This window comes from Gymnodraco acuticeps, unplaced genomic scaffold, assembly GCF_902827175.1.
Source record: "Gymnodraco acuticeps unplaced genomic scaffold, fGymAcu1.1, whole genome shotgun sequence".
In the NCBI taxonomy this organism is placed as follows: domain Eukaryota; kingdom Metazoa; phylum Chordata; class Actinopteri; order Perciformes; family Bathydraconidae; genus Gymnodraco; species Gymnodraco acuticeps.
In genome coordinates, this window is record NW_022990135.1 from 4,481,465 (window position 1) to 4,499,479 (window position 18,015).

General features: G+C 42.1%; 1 protein-coding gene across 2 annotated transcripts in view; it reads left to right on the plus strand.

Annotated features, from left to right (window-relative positions):
• Positions 1 to 18,015, plus strand: part of filip1l (filamin A interacting protein 1-like) — a 59,779-nt gene that overhangs the window by 24,078 nt on the left and 17,686 nt on the right. The window contains exon 1 of one of the 2 annotated variants that reach the window (XM_034217029.1): positions 8,431 to 8,727. The exons of the other annotated variant lie outside the window; for it this stretch is intronic. The gene's annotated coding sequence lies outside the window, so the exon portion shown is untranslated. Of the gene's footprint in view, positions 1 to 8,430; positions 8,728 to 18,015 lie in introns of those variants that run through there. 2 annotated transcript variants of the gene reach the window in all.

Sequence of the window (18,015 nt, forward strand, 5' to 3'; positions counted from 1 at the left end):
TGAAGATTGTGACTACCATGCTGTATAAGTCCTGAAGCTCAAATGAGTGACATACCTCAGGGCTGATACAGGGGGTCAAGCCTGGACAAGGTGAAGCAAACTTTTAAATAGTATCACCAAAATACATCAGGAACGACTAGCAACTAAGAGTTTTCTTGATGACATGGAAAACAGACTTTAGCCTGTACAGAAAGACCAGTGTAGATTGAAATGTCTTTGTTATAGTCAATATGGTGTTTAAAATGTAGCCCTTATCCAACACATTTAAAAAGTGTTGGTACGTGTCATCAGATTGAACAGGGGGAGAACAGCAGAGTCATGTTGGCGATGGTTGACTCTTCATATAGCTACAAAATCTCAAATTGTCACATTACTTATTACCTGGAAACATCATCCTCCCAATCTGATATATTATACCTGCAAAACATCTGAATTGTTAGATTGTCATCTTTAATCACTGCTAGAATGTTTGTACCGTACCAGAATTCCTGGTAGCACTTATTCTATCAAGTGCTATGAATTACAAAACGTCATTGAGAGGCCTTGATAACATATTACAGCATGTTGTGTCTGTTAGCTGTAATTTCATCTGTGTGATGTAAGCAGACATTGTACTGCGCTTGTGTTAAATATCCAACCTCACACTGGATTACGAGACATTACAAGTATTTTTTCTGACTGTACAGGCATGTTGTCGTAACGGCTCTAATGGTGGAACTGTGATCCATTAAATAGCGTAATGTGAGATAAGTCTGGGACGGAGCTGTTTAACATTGCCAGCTAAGACCTAATGTGGAAACATGTCCGACTGGTTTCTTCTGTAAATGTCAAACAAGAGAGCCGTCACTGGGCTGTGCTATGTTTACTGCTTCCTCAGCAATATCACATATCATACACACACACACACAGGGTATGTGCACTAACCCAAAACCTCACCTACGACTCAAAGGGGCACACTCACAGCCGTAAAACCACACACACACACACACACACACACACAAATGCGGCCTCAGCAAATCATCTCACAAAAGAAACACAGCTGGACGTCGGCCCGTGACCTATTTGGGACGGTCACATCATTCCACTTCAGCCGTAGCAGAGTGTTTGAGTTGGACCGGAGGACAGTTTGACGACGGTCTGCGCTTTGTCACCAAGCATGTCAGGAAGGACAGGCTGCCATGAAAAATAGGCCTCTCTGTCAAGGATCGGGCTAATTACTGCGTGAGAAAAGGCGAAAAGATTTATACGACTGAGAGCAGGCCAAAAAAAGAAGAAGAAAAACTAACCTAATGGCTCGAGAAGCATCAATCACACTGCATGTTCAACATGATGCCAGATTACCATGGAAATAGTTGATGATGGTGTATATGTTTAGTGTCGGGTGCGCCAAAGACTCCAGCCTGAGTACATGTATAGAATTGAGTCAAAATGTGTGTTAGCATCTGCTGTGTTCATCTGTCCTGAGATTGGACGCAGCTTGTGTACTCTCAATGGGAGTGTGTGTCATGTGTTAAGTTATTAGGTAAACGTGTCTCCTCTTACTGTACCTCATTCCCTCCTGGAGTTGTTTTCCTAGACAATCCTCACATGAGACATTAGATTTTTTAGTGCCGCTACACAGATAATGAGTTATAACATGGTACGGTACTATGCACATGAGTTAGAGTACATGTGGGGCTTCATAAATGAGAGGCCAACAGCATTCATAATATGAACTGAGCAGTTTAGTTTGATGGACCTATATTAGAACTTGGGTTTTATTTCTTCAGGGTTTGTACATAATTGGTTATCAAAACAATGTTATCAGCCTTCACTTTGTTCACTGATCTCCAACATTACAAGCAGCCAATACAATTAGGGATAAACTCTGCTGTTGAAAGGTCCAGTGCTGATCAGAAAAATAAAACCTTTTATTTCTGTATAACAGTCCACTGATCCTCTAAAGCCCGTCGCTCGAGCACAAAACCCAGTTTGTTCAGCGATCCTGCTCTGCTCTGCTCTCCTTCCAAAACATTATTACAGAGGGCTAGAAAAACTGCTAACCCAGAAATAACTTTGACTGAAGAGTGTTTTGAGTTTGGGCATGTATCATATTAGAGGCACCACGTCACAGCAGGCTTTCATTTCTCTCGCACCGATGCATCATTGTTTCATGCATTTTCGCCCGATGTAATCATTTCCTTTTACGGGGTTCTGGAAAGTTACATCCTAAGGTAAGAGCTGTACATGGGAATGGACTTTAAGCGCTGTACCTCTGCTGCCTTTTTTACTCTATTATCAAAGCAGGATGCTATTAAGACAGTAGACCCTGGAAGCTCTTAAAAAGCATGCAAATACGGACATGGGGGATGGACTGGACTCCCCTCTGATAAATTGGCAATCGAGCGACGAGTGATGACCTCATCGGGTGCCGGGTACAGCAGGAACAGCAGGAGTGTGAGAGCGAGAGCGGCATCCTAACCATCAGCAGATGTGACTTTAAACATGACTTCACACACACACACACACACACACACACACACACACACACACACACACACACACACACACACACACACACACACACACACACACACACACACACACACACACACACACACACACACACACACACACACACACACACACACACACACACACACACACACACACACACACACACACACACACACACACACACACACACACGCCATGTATACATCACTTCAGGGGACATTACATTGACTTACATGCATTTCATGGAGACTTATCCTAACCTTAACCAACACATGCCTAACCCTAACCCTTACCCTTAACCTTACCCTAACCCTAATCCTAAACCTAACCAAGTCTTCACCCTAAAATTAATGATTCCCCTTATGGGGACCTCCAATTTGTCCCCATAAGGGAAGCCAGTCCCCACACGTGACTATGTAAACAGATTTAGGTCCCCACAAGCATAGTAATGCTAGACCACACACACACACACACACACACACACACACACACACACACACACACACACACACACACACACACACACACACACACACACACACACACACACACACACACACACACACACACACACACACACACACACACACACACACACACACACACACACACACACACACACACACACACACACACACACACACGCTGTATGCAGCTACGCCACGGCAGGCTGTGTGCTGGCCTTTGTTCTTCTGCAGAGAAATGCATTTGATGACCATCTGTATCCTCTGATTTCATGCACAGCATAACAAAATGACTGATGCTAGTGTGTCATGTGAGAGAGTGCATGGAAATATGAGTCTCCTGCTATCTTTACCATTTAAAGCCACACCAGGCAACTCCACATGTTGATGTCTGCAGATGACAGCAAGGGGCAAGAAACATGAACCTGGACACGCAGAAATCCTGTGATGTAATGGCAGTAAAATGTTTATCGGGCCAGCTGGTCTGGGATCATTTTAAACCAGAGGGAGTAGAGAGGCAAAAGGTCTGTTACTGAATCCAGGGTTTGTACAATTTAATACTTTAATGAGTTTAATTTGGCAGTTAAACATAATAAACTCTACCACAAAATCATAAACAGAAAGACTATGTGCTATATAATGATAAGGTCTTTGGATTTTAATATTGTCAACACTCTGACCTAAGCCTGTTATATATAAGGGCTCACTTAATGGAACAACAAACTGCTACTTCCACCATTTTCTTAAATAATTTTCATTACTTTTTTATAATTTCTTTCTTTTATTCTTGTTAATACTTGCCTGTGTCCAGGCCTCTGAATAAGTCTGGCATTTTTAATCGGTTGAAAAATGATCAACCGATAAATGAGCATTGCATGTACAGTAGCAATTAGCTTAGCTTAGATTAGCATTAGGGACTAACCCCATTGTCAAACTATGCATCATAGAAGACTTTATCGCCGACATCCCAGCTTGTTTTAGTTTGATCTGCTGAACTCTGTCTGATAAACACAGACATAATGTGGATAAATCAAGCAACATTATCTTATCTCAGACATGTCAGTGTCTGTTTGTACTGTATGTTGGCCAATGAACATAAAGAATCGTCAGTAGAGGAATACCAAAACATAGAAACACCCTATAGTTCTACCATTAAAGAGAAATTACAATCTGATAGTGTCTTGGTTCATATATTTAATGGAGAACATAGTTCGTTTTTGTTATGTTTTCATAAAAAATATGTTGTGATATTGATAGTTAACCAAAAGTGGTCGTCACCGCAGAGTTTGTTATTTTGTCCATGCGCCATCACTGTGTGAGGCCATATCAATGTCAATATGATCCTAGGCTGCATGACAGCATACACAACACATGAATCAAATGTGCGGGGGTGTTGGATGTCCATCTATTTCCTTACATGATTAACAGTAATGAGATGGGCGTAGTTTCCCCCAAAAATATTTGTATTTCCTGTATTCAATTAGTCATCATGATGAAGCTCAACAGTTGTTCATTTGCCATAGAAACAAAGCGCTGGGAAAACAGCCCGCAGAGGATATGAAACAAAAGCGCGTTGACGTAATTGACTGGCCGAAGAACAAGTTGTTATCACTGAGTTTTCTTATTGTAGATACAAAGCACGGTAGCTGCTAACGTGACACCACATGACCTCCCTCCATTTTGATGGTTCGCAGGGCACACAATATATCTCCATGCCATCTGGCTGACTGCAGCAGTGACATCACTCATGTGGATCAGATCGAGAACATTCTTCCACGATGTCCTCACTGTCTCTCAGATGCTTATTATCAAGACCTGCCCTATTCTTTGAAACTGAACAGATTTTTTTACGATCTGGGATCTTTGCTTATTAATTATCACTGATCCTGTCTCTGCAGGTTCACCTCAGAGGCAGGTTGTGAGCCCTGCATGAAGAAAAAAAAGAAAAGTTATACAAGATTGTGAGGAAGTTGTCCAGCAGCTGTTTCACTCTATATACAGATCTGTCCTCACATATGCGTTGTTAGGATGTTATCAGTAACTGTAGCTGACATGTGATGGCTGAGGCTTTCCTGAAGCACACCTGTATTCCTCCTGAAAATATTTCAGCCCGCTGCAATGCATATTATACATTCCTCCTCAAGGCCAGATTTTGATATGAGGAATAGATGGAGAAATCGTCTGGTCAGTTTCCAAATATATCTTCTAAAAAAAGTCTTGTTTATTAAAGGCTGGTACGGGAAAGTACACACAGTTCTTCTGCGTCAAACACTTCCTTTTATGGGAAGGACAGCTTACTGTGACTCCTCTACATGACGCTACTCAGATATTTCTACGCTTTGAAGCCTCACCAGCATGTTGAGGTCAGGAATCACACGGATACGACACATTCAGGGACACCCTCTGAGCACACATATGACACGCAGCCTCCTCTCAAAACACATTCTGACAAATGCTTCAGTACCTTGCTCAAAAACCCTCACAGACAAAGAGAGTCAGAGTTTTGGCCCTTTCGTGGTAAAACTCAATACTGTATCTAGACTGTGGTAGGTAAACGTCAGTGGCTACTGAGCTAATTGGGTCTGGTCGGCCAACACTCCCTTTTCTTCTTTGGCCAGATACAGAGCAGATTGCTCCACTGTCTCCTCCACCTCACGCTAATTTATCTGACTGTACTGTAACTGTCAGGTTGACAGGATTAAGAGTAGGGAACTGATCCTCCTTTTCTTTCACTTCACCTTAAAAGCTGTTTAATTGCACAACTTTATCCAAAACCTGGAAGACATTGACTATGATTTATTTTAAAGCTATGTATTTAAAAAAACGATTTTAAGAAAACTTGCATTCAAAATGTTTCAGTCTGGAGGGTTTAAATAAACGCTTTAATGCATGAAAAGCGTTTTTGTAAGCAGTAGTGTAAATAAACATATTGCATGATCAGACAAATGACCTTAAACGTTTTTTCAAAGAGGTTTAGATAATGAGGGAAGCTGTTGTTCACAGGTGAAAGGAATGAGCTCATAGCTTTGCCTTTTGGATCTGTTGTGTCGTGTCTCTAAGCAAAGCATGTCCTTTGAATATCATGGACTGAATGCTTGTTTTGTTCTGGTTTCAGCACGGCCCCCTGAACACAGCTAAAGCAATTCATGATTTTCTGATAAAATATCTCTTTTTGATTTATCATGGAGTTATCTCATACACAAAATATGAAGGTATTCTTTAAAAAGATAGAGACAAGGTGCACTAGGGGTAACTCTGCACTGCAGATGTGCTGGGAGTGGTGCATCAGAAGATGTTAAAAGACAAAAGGCAGTAACATAAAACAGACAGCACTCACATGAAAGGGGTTTTATGTGTACACCCTTTCCTTAAAGTGTGTGTATTAGTATTAGTCGACTACATCTGCAAACTAGGTGGTAATCTGGCCCAGAGTCATTCCATGGCGTAATGTGATTACATCTCCCTGACAGAATGCAGCGATTAGACCTCACCGACCGCAAGGACGCAAGACTTACTTCTTGTTTCCAACTTGTTATAAATGAGAACAAAATCCTAAAATAGAACTTAAATGATGCAATTCTCTGTGAGCGTGAGAAAAAACACAGTTTAGGATTGGACAAAGTCAAAAGAGTGCAGAAGGTGTTGTCCTAAATGAGGTCTCATTATCTGCATTAACCATGTGGAACAATAACCTTTCCTAACAAGAATTTATGTAAGAGAGTCAAATACTCAGGGTTTTTACAAACGTGTTTCTGTTAAGATATTATTTCATTAAACAAGGACAAAACAGGTATATCTTTGTTATGGCAAAATGGCCTCAGTGTTCTCAGAGCATTTGAGCAGCATATTTGTGACTTCGAACGTCTGTCAGGGTAAAAAACAACAACAAGTGAATGGTCAACTGACTAGAACTTGACAAATGATTGCGGTGACTAGGAATCTGCAGGGCTGTTGAATGAGCTAATTTTCTATTTGTGAAAGGAAATAGCACCGAGGGCGGAGGGCCAGGGTCAAGGAGGAAAAATGCGGCTAATGTAGAGTTAGCATGACATTTCTACGCTTGCTGTGAACCATGCATGGCCTCTGCTAGAACTGGAGACAGTGAAAGATGGAAAAACTCAATTGCAACACACAACAGCGAAAGCCAAAGAATGACATGTAAGCTTGACATTGCGGAGGATACATTTACCCGCCAGCAAGAACTAATCTCTCTGATTTACCTTCTTCTCACATTTGTTCTAGCAGACACCTTCTTGAGTTACAGCTTGGCAAAACATGGCAAAGGGAAGCCATTTCTCCCTGCCGTCCTGTCAGGCTGGAAGGAAGCGACAGCGAGAAAGTTGCACATTACGTCTTTGTAGCTGGCAGCTGCAGAGTCTGAACAATGAGACTGAGCCTGTGCTGCCGGCCAACTAGCTGTCCTGATAGTGAGTGAAATATGGAGGAGGAAAGAGCCAGCCTAGATCTGCCAACTCAAATGTCTCATTGTGGTGAATGGGCTATGGGGACAGGGCAGCGATGAATTGTGCAAACAGGGGAAATGAATCAATGGTGGTGACATTTTACCGGATTGCTGCACTGCTGTATCAGGCCTAAGAGTCTAACTCTGGGTTTGAAAAGTGAGGCCAATGAAAAAGGTAATTTAAGTTGCGTTCAGTTAAACTGGGCGCAAAAAGAAGTCCAATTGTGTCGACGTCTATATTTAGAAAATGTGTTTTTACGGCAAGACCATGGCAGATGAGTCTAATACATACGCTCATTTGAACACAACTCATTACGTCATATCCTGTTTCACCCACTGGGAGGAAGAGTCAGATAAACCATGGGACTGTATTTGGCGCAAAAAATACCTATTTTGTTTATCTTTCTTCCTCTGCAGCATTAGTGATTTACTGTATGCCACCATTGTTGCTTTCACTTTCCTGTGTTGGAGCTTTCCACACCACCTTTACTTCAACTGGGTACAACAACACAACCACAAAAAACTAAACAACATAGAAGCATAAAAGTCTATATCAAGCTGAACATTTTTGGTATAAACACACAGGGGATGGAGATTTAGCTTATCTTTGAACCTTTTGCTATTTTAACTGTACATATATTATTTATTGAGTCATTGTGTCTGGAGGGATTTTATGGGAACTGTGTAAAATTGAAATTGCTCATGTAACTTCAGGAAGCACCTGATTTGGAGGTGGTAACTGTTCATTATGGGACATTTAGGGCTTCATTTACTTTTCCCTGACGAAGTTTGTCTGGAAAAACAAAGCTACTATTTAAGGTTTATGGCAGTTTACAGCCTTTTATTTGCAGCTAAGGAAGTTGGAATTATATTTGTACATTCTTTAACATTCATCATCAACTTTTAACTGTTAAAATCCCCGGGTTACGTATCAAATATTGAGGAAGAGAAAGTAAGAAGTGACTTTATGGTTATCGTGGGGGTGACAAAATCACTGCGAGAGAACCAGTCGAGGTGGTCCAGTGTCAGGATGTGATATGGAAACCGACTTTTTAAACTTGGGGATTGACTGTTTGGCAGGGAACAATAGAGAGCTGTCAAAGGGACCACCCTGCCGCAGTGCATCCTGGGATATTGACAAGACGCTCAGACTGCCCAGGAAATAAGAGCCACGGTTGGGTTTTAAATTCCCTCAGCCCAGATCCGATGGAAGGTGCTGGAGATGATTGATGAGAAGGTTTTCCTGTTAGCTTATGAGACTGGAGAATAGCTGGCACTGCTCTTTTTCAGGGTTGAGCTACAAAGGTAAACATTATCTTTTCAGACACACCTTATCCCTCAATAGCAAAGAGGGAGGACATTTTTTAAACTATCTGTGAGTCATTTTGTGAGAAATCTTTTTCATAAAAGAGTAATCTTTTACGTAAAACATTGCAGGAATGTAATTTAACTCTCAATACAATGCATGACTTAAAATAAAACCAAATGCAGCCTTTTTATGGAGGGAGACTAGCAGTGCCAAGCTAACTTATTTGCCACTGCTTGATAAGATATATTCACGACGACGATGTGGAATACACTTCTTTAGCTGCAACAACAAAAAAACGTCCACCTTCCTCTGCCCAAAACAGCCAACCGCATTCATCCTAGAAGTCATTTCCAGAGTGAAACTGCCTTTCTGATCCTAACCCAAAACCTCAATTACAATGCATTATTCCAAAATGTAGTTAAGCAGTCAATTTAGTTTGACTTGGAAATCTTGGAGTTGGGTTGACCTGGCAGCCTCAGTGAACGCTGGCACATTGTTTGATATCATTGCAACATTAAAGGATTAAGACGTGGCGAGATAATATTTTGCAGCAGGATTTAAGATCGCTTGTACACAATAAAAGCCAGGGATGAAATCAGACATTTGTCAAAGTCCAGTGGCTGACTTCTCAAGAGATTTGGGATTGAAACCAAGCAACTAGTGCTGGCAGAAAAGGCTGGGTGGGTTGTATGACTAAAGGGCGGAAAAACAGTTTGGAGGGTCGATCCAGTTTCAAGAGCCTCTAGTGAAGTAGGAGAAAGAGGAAGTATGCCTGTCAGCAAAGAGACAAGGAAGGTTGGATACTAAAACCCTTACGAGGCTTCTGAAAAGAGCCGAGTGTAACGTTCAATGTTTTACGTTAGATTTATTTTGTAGTCTCCTGGATGAATAAAGCCAGGCTTCTTATCTCATTCCTTCAGAAAGACACTGATGTTTTGTTACAGTGTACCAGGGTACCTGCAGTCAGGACACAAGAGGGAGAATAAATGCTATGCCTGGATCTCTTTAATGTAATGTAAGTACAGCGTGAGCTCATTTCGAAAGCCCACTCCTTTTTTTTTAAACAAAGAAAATGATGAGCTCACATTTCGACAAGCCTTATTTTACAGCCAGTTTATGCTCAGCCTGGAATATAAAAAAATGGGTTCAGCTGCTTATCCTTTTTGCTCAGTTAGGCCTTGGTGTCGTTTCAGAGGGACTGGATGGCATCCAAATGTGTATATTGCATTTCAATTGGAAGCTTTTCTTTTGCTGGGAAGAGGGAAATGAAATGCAATTTTTAGGATCAAATGAAAAACTGATTTAGTTTAGAGCCAACACACAAATATACAACCATTTGTACACAACGGCTCAGTGCGCATTTGTGAGACTAAAGGTTGAAAGGTAGGCATTTGATGGGAAGTTGGCTCAAAAAGTTATTTTAGGGTTAATTTGGACAATGTTTTAGAGCCCCAGTTAAGCCCAAAGTACACAGGTGGAGCTGAGTGGCATGCAGAGATCAATCATAATCCTTCCTTGTATAACTATCTTTAAAAAGAATGAAAGACTTTGCTCGCCAAACCCAAATCTAATGGGGCAGCTAAATAATACAACTTTAACATTTGCAAACATGTCATTGGATAACTCAGAACAGAAGAGGACAGAAGTGTATTTAAAGATCCAGATGTTACATTTCTGAAATATCTCGTAAAACCTCTCAAGGCTAGGCATCCTGCCAGAGCTAATTGCACTAAAAGAAAAGAGAATCACCATTGATCCTCATCAACACTGGACAAAGCTAAACCTCATAATCCTCAGTGCTAAAATGCCTCTCTGGAATCCCTCCAGATGTGAGCCATCTGTTGTGTTCAGTCACTGAGGTGAGACTAGTCGTGTCTCTGCAGACGGTGACATCACCCAGACAAGTGACGGGCTGAAGTCCAACATTCAGGCCTTTCATTAATAACGCTGCTGATGGGAGGCTTTCACGCAGCCCCTTGACATGCACTGAGGTATCCCACCAGTGCACTTCATCAACTTTAGAAGTGTTTTCTGTCACAGGGACACTGAAACGCCATGGCTGCACTTTACCACAGTGTCCCTAACATGCTCCTTCATTTGCTTCCCTGAGAGGTTTCAGATGTTATGGAGTGGCTTGGTGTAAAGTCACGGTTAAAGCAGCTACAAAATGGAGCAGATTTGACCTCTTCAAACCAGGTTGCAGAATGAAAAAGGTGACCTAAAGAATACTAGGGACAGATATCCGTTTACTGGCTTCAGTACACACATATGGAGATGGATGTATTCATGTATTCCTTTATTCCATCGATTTTACATGACGTCAAACTATTTAAGTTGTGTACTTAATTTCTCTTGGTCTTTTTCGGTTGCCATTACCTTAAGTTGGCCGAACTGGTGAGACACAGGACATCCTGCACAATCCGTCCATTATTATATAATCACTGTTATCAGACAACTGCAAAAGTACATTGTACACTACTGTTTTGACTATAGTGTCTATGCTTTATATGAGAATACTACTGTGTACAATACAATGTTGAAAACTAAGCTGTATTCTATGTGTGTACTACAATCACTATGCTCTATACTAGGATAGGATCTGGTTCCACATGGGAGTCAAGTTAAACTGAAACCAATACATTCAATTATATATGACCTCCTCCCCAGGACAATCATTCTCTAGTGACAAAGCAACCCACGGGAGATCAAAGGATGACACATAGCCAAGATAAAACATGTCTTTTCAAGGGATGATGTTGAGACAACAAATACAGATATTGGGATGACATAAAACAATCTCTGAGATTTTGAAGCAATGACGCGATGACTAAATGGTATGAGTCTGCTTCTTCTCAATTTAATTCAGAGACAATGTGAGGCCAGTGGCCAAGTCACTGCATTACATTACATTAATAAAGGATGCACGCATGGACAGGAAGTGAGCAGACATTAGAAAGAGCTTTTGTCCAGTATCCTAAAACGCCCCCAGTGAGCGCACTGGGGGGGGGGGGGGGGGGGGAGTGATGTCACGCCAACACACCCACTGAGACAGATGATCACATAGACTATCACAGCTCTGCCTCACTTAAGTCAATTCTAGCGTCACACCCTGCATCCAAAATCACTATCCTTTACATTCCTCCTGAACACAAAGAGGTGAGCAGCGAGTGGGAGGGTCCCGGGTGAGAGAGCATCTGGCTGAGAGAACACCAAGGGAGGAAAAGAAAAAGAGAGGAAGACGAGAAATGGTGAAAGGGAGGGACAACGTTTCTAATAAATCATGGAAAGGAAGTTGTTATAGCAGGCAGTGGACGGCAGGAACATCATATTAAACATTACTAGAAATGTTTAAATATAGCTGAAATGTTTTTACATTTGTTTCGTCATTTTTGTCTCAGCTCCAGTTACACGGATGGATTGTTTACATAACCGTCATGTGGGTTGTTTGGAAGGAATGAGGAAACGATTTGCCGATTTACAGAACACATATTTGTACGTTTTAATCCGATAGCATTTTTCCAGTTAAAGTAACAGCATGACCTGTCGTTTCTTTCGAACCGCTGATGTGTGTTATTACTGAGATACACAGGTCATCTGAGGTCTGGCTCTTCTATGGAAGGGAACAGAGCCAAAGGGTTATGGGACGGTTCAGATAAATGATGGAGTGGGACATCTGGAGAGTTTCATCAGGGGTGTGTCATAGACGGAGACAACGTGGTGGCACAGGCAGAACGATAGATGGATGGAAACGCACTTTAGTACATCTGAAGGTCTCATTTTATACACAGAGAATCGGATATGACTAATACCACAATCCATTATGTTCCCATTGACAGAGCATGTGTGATAGACTGGTCCCTAACATGGTGTTGTCCAGCTGCTCCTATGACAACTTTAGCCGACACAGTGCGTCTTCAATTCATGAAAGTTAATTGTTGGCCATTTACAAATATATTTATCAGCGTTTATTGCACTTAGCTTCATCCTAACGAGTCACTTTGGTTCCAAAAAATAACAATGCAAAAGCTCAATTTCACTACTACTTCCAGGTGAACTACAAAGGTTTTGAATTTAGGATCAAAATCACATTGAATTGAGGCAGCAACCTTCAACATAGTTGGAGGTGCCATAATGCTACTTAGCCCAAGTTAATTATTTGTATTATTATTTGTTTATGTCACTTTTATTTGTTTGTTGAGTACTTCCAGTAATTGTCACATGGTTTGTCTATACAAGTCACCTGTTTCATGTCGAGTGCGGATGACAGAGGGTGAGCTTGTGCTGTCATTTTTTCTGTTGACCGTTTTGTCCGTAGTTACTGCGTTTTGATTTTGTTTATTACATTTTGTAAAACGATCTTGCTTCAGTATGGACTTTCTCTTTGTAAACGCATCACAGTGTATAGCCAAGCTTAGCCTCTCGGCGACTCAAACTGAACTGGAATTTGAGCCGCCACGGGGTATGCTTTCTACAGAAGGTGTTGGCATCAAAATGGAACTGATGTAAGAAAGAAAAGTCTCACGATTCTCGCTGAACACCCTAAATAGGCACAGTTTAACACACTGTGATGATGCTAACGCCAGAATTTAGTTTCTCCACTTCATCAGGCTAGTGTTGAAATAGGAATGTGGTGACACCCCCATCACTACAGCGGATTTATTTCTCCAATAATACAGTTATGAAAGGATGATCATATTAGGAAAGCCATTTCCTGTGTTTAAAGATGTTGGACAGTGTTTGTAGATAAGTCAGAGAATGAGTAAATGGGGTCCGTATCCAAGTAGGAGTAGAATACACAGCACTGATGTAAGACTTGAGAACTTCACCAGAAGACAAGAAAAAGTGTTGGAAAGAGTAGGTGGGATAGACTGCAGTTTAAACACTATGCATTTCCCAAGACATTGGCTGGTGGTCACACTGTCATTTTTCCAGGCTGAACCAGCATTTAGACGCTGTCCCCTTTAAACACAGCCCCGGCGCTGCAGGCTTTGAAGTGCAGTAATCTTTAAATGCTTAAACACAACCTTTTGTTTGGCTGAGGGGCTGATTAGGAAAGAGGTGCGGCCGGGTGTTCATGATATAGATGTGAGAATACACTTTTAATAGTTCAAAAAGAATAGATTACCAGGTAAATCTACAAACACACAGGTGTGAAATATATCAGGGGGCTTTATAACTTGACAACTTGAGCGTGTTAGCTCCTTGAAATCTGATTAGAGAGTCTCTCTGGTGCGCCTCCACAGACTGTTTGAGATCAATGCTAATCCATCAGGAAAGCATCAAAGAGTCTCTGGAGGCAGATCTACCCTGCTCACCTGCAGATGGACAGATTACTGCATGTATGTGTGTCTTTGAGATGTGTTTGACACTTCCCTTCCTCCTGTGACTTTGCTGCCAAGTACATGAGCTTCAGGGGTACTTGTGCAGTTGTGGAAAGATTAAGGAAATATCTTTATATAGGTAGTATTTGATCTTTCTATCTGATGCAGAGACTTGCCACTCAGTACAAGTAATGGCTGCTGCTTGCTGCATAGCCCCTTAGCTGTAAAGCCACCAAGTCTGTGCAAACATTGATGGGAACAACCTCAAATGATGGCGATTTACATCAAAGTGCGGGAGCCGTAATGCTTCTCAGCTGTACCAACTGAAGCACGCCTGGCCTGTGGACTTCACACAGACACCTCTCTTACTTTCTCATTTCACGTGTGATCCTTTGTTATGCAATAGCTGTTGTTAGTGAGTAAATTACAGCCTGTCTACCTGGTCCAGCCCTTCAATCTGAAACTGCCTATAATCTTATATCCCTCCATGGTGGGATGACGTTATTACATTACATTGCATTTAGCTGACGCTTTTATCCAAAGCGACTTACAATAAGTACATTCAACCAGGAAGATACAACCTTGAAGAAAACAGAATCATATAAGTACATCAGGTTTCATAGAGCCAAACATTTCAAGTGCTACTCAACTGGCTTTAGATAAGCCAGTCCTTTATTAGTATATAAGTGCTTTGTTAATAGTTCTATCGCTCGAAGTGGAGTCGAAAGAGATGAGTTTTCAGTTTGCGCCGGAAGATGTGCAAGCTATCTGCTGTCCTGATGTCAATGGGGAGCTCATTCCACCATCTTGGAGCCAGGACAGCAAACCCACGTGTTTTTGCTGATGGGAACTTGGGTCCCCCTCGCAGCGAGGGCGCAGCGAGTCGTTTGGCTGATGCAGAGCGTAGTGCACGCGCTGGGGTGTACAGTTTAACCATGTCGTGGATGTACGAAGGGCCAGATCCATTCACAGCATGGTAAGCAAGTACCAGTGTCTTGAAGTGGATTCTAGCAGTTACCGGAAGCCAGTGAAGGGAGCGGAGGAGCGGCGTGGTGTGGGAACATTTAGGAAGGTTGAAGACCAGACGAGCCGCTGCATTCTGGATGAGCTGCAGAGGTCGGATGGCACATGCAGGTAGACCAGCCAGGAGGGAGTTGCAGTAGTCTAGGCGTGAGATGACGAGAGCCTGGACCAGAACCTGCGTCGCTTTCTGAGTCAGCTGGGGACGTATCTTCCTGATGTTGTAAAGCGTGTATCTGCAGCAACGGGTTGTAGCAGCGATGTTTGCAGTGAAGGACAGGTTGTTATCTAGGGTCACACCCAGATTCCTTGCAGTCTGAGTCGGGGAAACAACTGAGGTGCCGATGTTGATTGTTAGGTCAAGAGTGGGACAATCTTTTCCCGGGAGGAAGAGCAGCTCAGTCTTGTCAAGGTTGAGCTTGAGGTGATGAGCAGACATCCACTGAGAGATGTCAGCTAGACAAGCCGAGATGCGTGCGACGACCTGGATCTCTGAGCGGGGAAAGGACAGAATTAGTTGGGTGTCATCAGCGTAGCAGTGGTATGAAAAACCATGCGGGCTAATGACTGATCCGAGCGAGTTTGTGTACAGGGAGAAGAGGAGGGGACCAAGAACAGAGCCCTGAGGGACCCCTGTAGTTAATTGACAAGGGTCGGACTCAGACCCTCTCCAAGTCACCCTGTAGGTACGGTCTTTGAGGTATGAGGTGAGGAGGGAAAGTGCAGAGCCTGAAACTCCAAGTTTTTGGAGAGTGCGAAGGAGGATCTGATGGTTCACCGTGTCGAATGCAGCAGACAGGTCCAAAAGGATGATGACAGAGGAGAGGGATGCAGTTTTGGCAGTGTGCAGTTCCTCAGTGACAGCAATGAGAGCAGTTTCTGTGGAGTGACCTGCCTTGAAACCAGACTGGTGCGGATCCAGAAGGTTGTTCTGATTGAGATAACAGGAGAGTTGTTTAAAGACAGCGCGTTCAAGTGATTTAGACAGGAACGGGAGTAGAGAGACAGGCCTGTAGTTTATAACATCTGACGTTATTCATTTGTAATGCGGGTTGGGTATGGCCAACTATTTGTTCCCATCGACGGCTTTGGGAAAGATTTTTCTGTCAAGATCTAAGAAATATTGGCTGTGTTGTCTACACTTTGTAACCAATGTAGTCTGGAATGGTAGATGAATAACATTGTACTGTACTCCCAATATTTACAGAGAATAGGACATTTGGATTTCTAATCATAAAATAACTCCCCCAAGAGAACAACATGTACATGTAAAATACTGTATGGGTTTCTCGAGGTTGCATGAGATATTCTTTAAAAAAAAGAACCTTGTTATGTAACAAAGACAGTGAGTTATGGAGACAGGTACATTCAGACTCAACAGAAAATAACACATGTATGGTTTTTAACAGCTGTTGCCTAAAACAATGCATTTTCTGAGACTTAAACGCAGTAGCTTCACACAGCTCCTTTTTGAAAGGAATGAATGTGAGTGACACATATCTGGAATAGAAAAATAACCCAGTAAAACATAAAATGTTTTTATGAGGATTATAGACATATTTAGTTCGACAAACCTCCCCGTGTTACAACTGGAAAAAGGGGATGATAGGTCAAGGTCAACTTTTAATTAAAAAGTACATGACTTGTGCACAGACTAATATAGTTTAAGATTGAGACATTTCATAAAACAACATGACAAAAGAGAATGCAGGTTAAAGAGGGAGAACACAGACGAATCAAGCCAACACCTGACAGGCAATAGCAACTTTTTGGACTCTGCTACATTTGATCACAACATGAGCAAAAGGTCTTGAGCCACAGAATGGCCGTAAAAGCAGATTTTGGCCATAAAAGGCCAGCAAACGTCCGCATGAGGGTTGGAGCTTGGCAATCAAAATCACTTCCAGTTTAACAGCGAAGCCCATGCTGAGGCGCAGGCTGAGATCAGAAACAAGAGACAGACAGAGGCGGTCGACAAGGACAAGAGCAAAGAATGTTTAAAAAGAAAAACAAGCAGTAAGAAGAATGTGGAGGCAAAGTCATAGGTGGATAAAAAGAGTGAAAGAATGCCAGTGAGAGATAGAGACAGACTGAGAGAAGAGGCACGAAGCCATATGGATTTGATTACAAGGCGGTGATGTCACGTGTGTATGTCAGGTAATCAGGCCCAAGCATGTGTGTGTCAGACAGCGCTGAGTGTACGGGGGCACAGTTACAATATCTTGATGACAAATGACTTTGTCTGGTTCTGCTGCTCCAAAAGAACATCTTGAAATGTGTCACATGCACACACTGAGGCAGACTGAGTAAATCCCTCGCTTCCATCTGGTTTGCTCATTAATGGTTTATCAGATTCATGCTAGATATCGGATACCAGCCGGTGCACACACACACACACACACACACACACACACACACACCACACACACACACACACACACACACACACACACACACACACACACACACACCACACACACACAACACACACACACACACACACACACACACACACACACACACACACACACACACACACACACACACACACACACACACACTCTCTCACAGGTGTCTGATCTGGGAGCAACACTTATATCTGCTCATACGAACAGCTGTCATCTTTTGACGGGGACTGTAACGGAAATCAGAGATATCTCATATCATGTCTTGAGTCTCGTAACCTTAAAGATCCTTTCCCCTTAACAAATGTGTTTTCTCATGGTTGTGTCCCCTGAAATGTCTTACCTTGACTACACTGACTTGTATTGGTATTGGTGATAAAATACTTCAGAGAGCTCATTCAAATCGTTTTTTCACTTAGTTGTTGTTCTTTAGCACAAACCTAAAAACAAGCATTAAACAAGAGAATAGAAATGCACTAATATATCTATGAGATCTAAGAAAGTCATTATGGTTTAATTTCCACCTTCCTCTTGACTT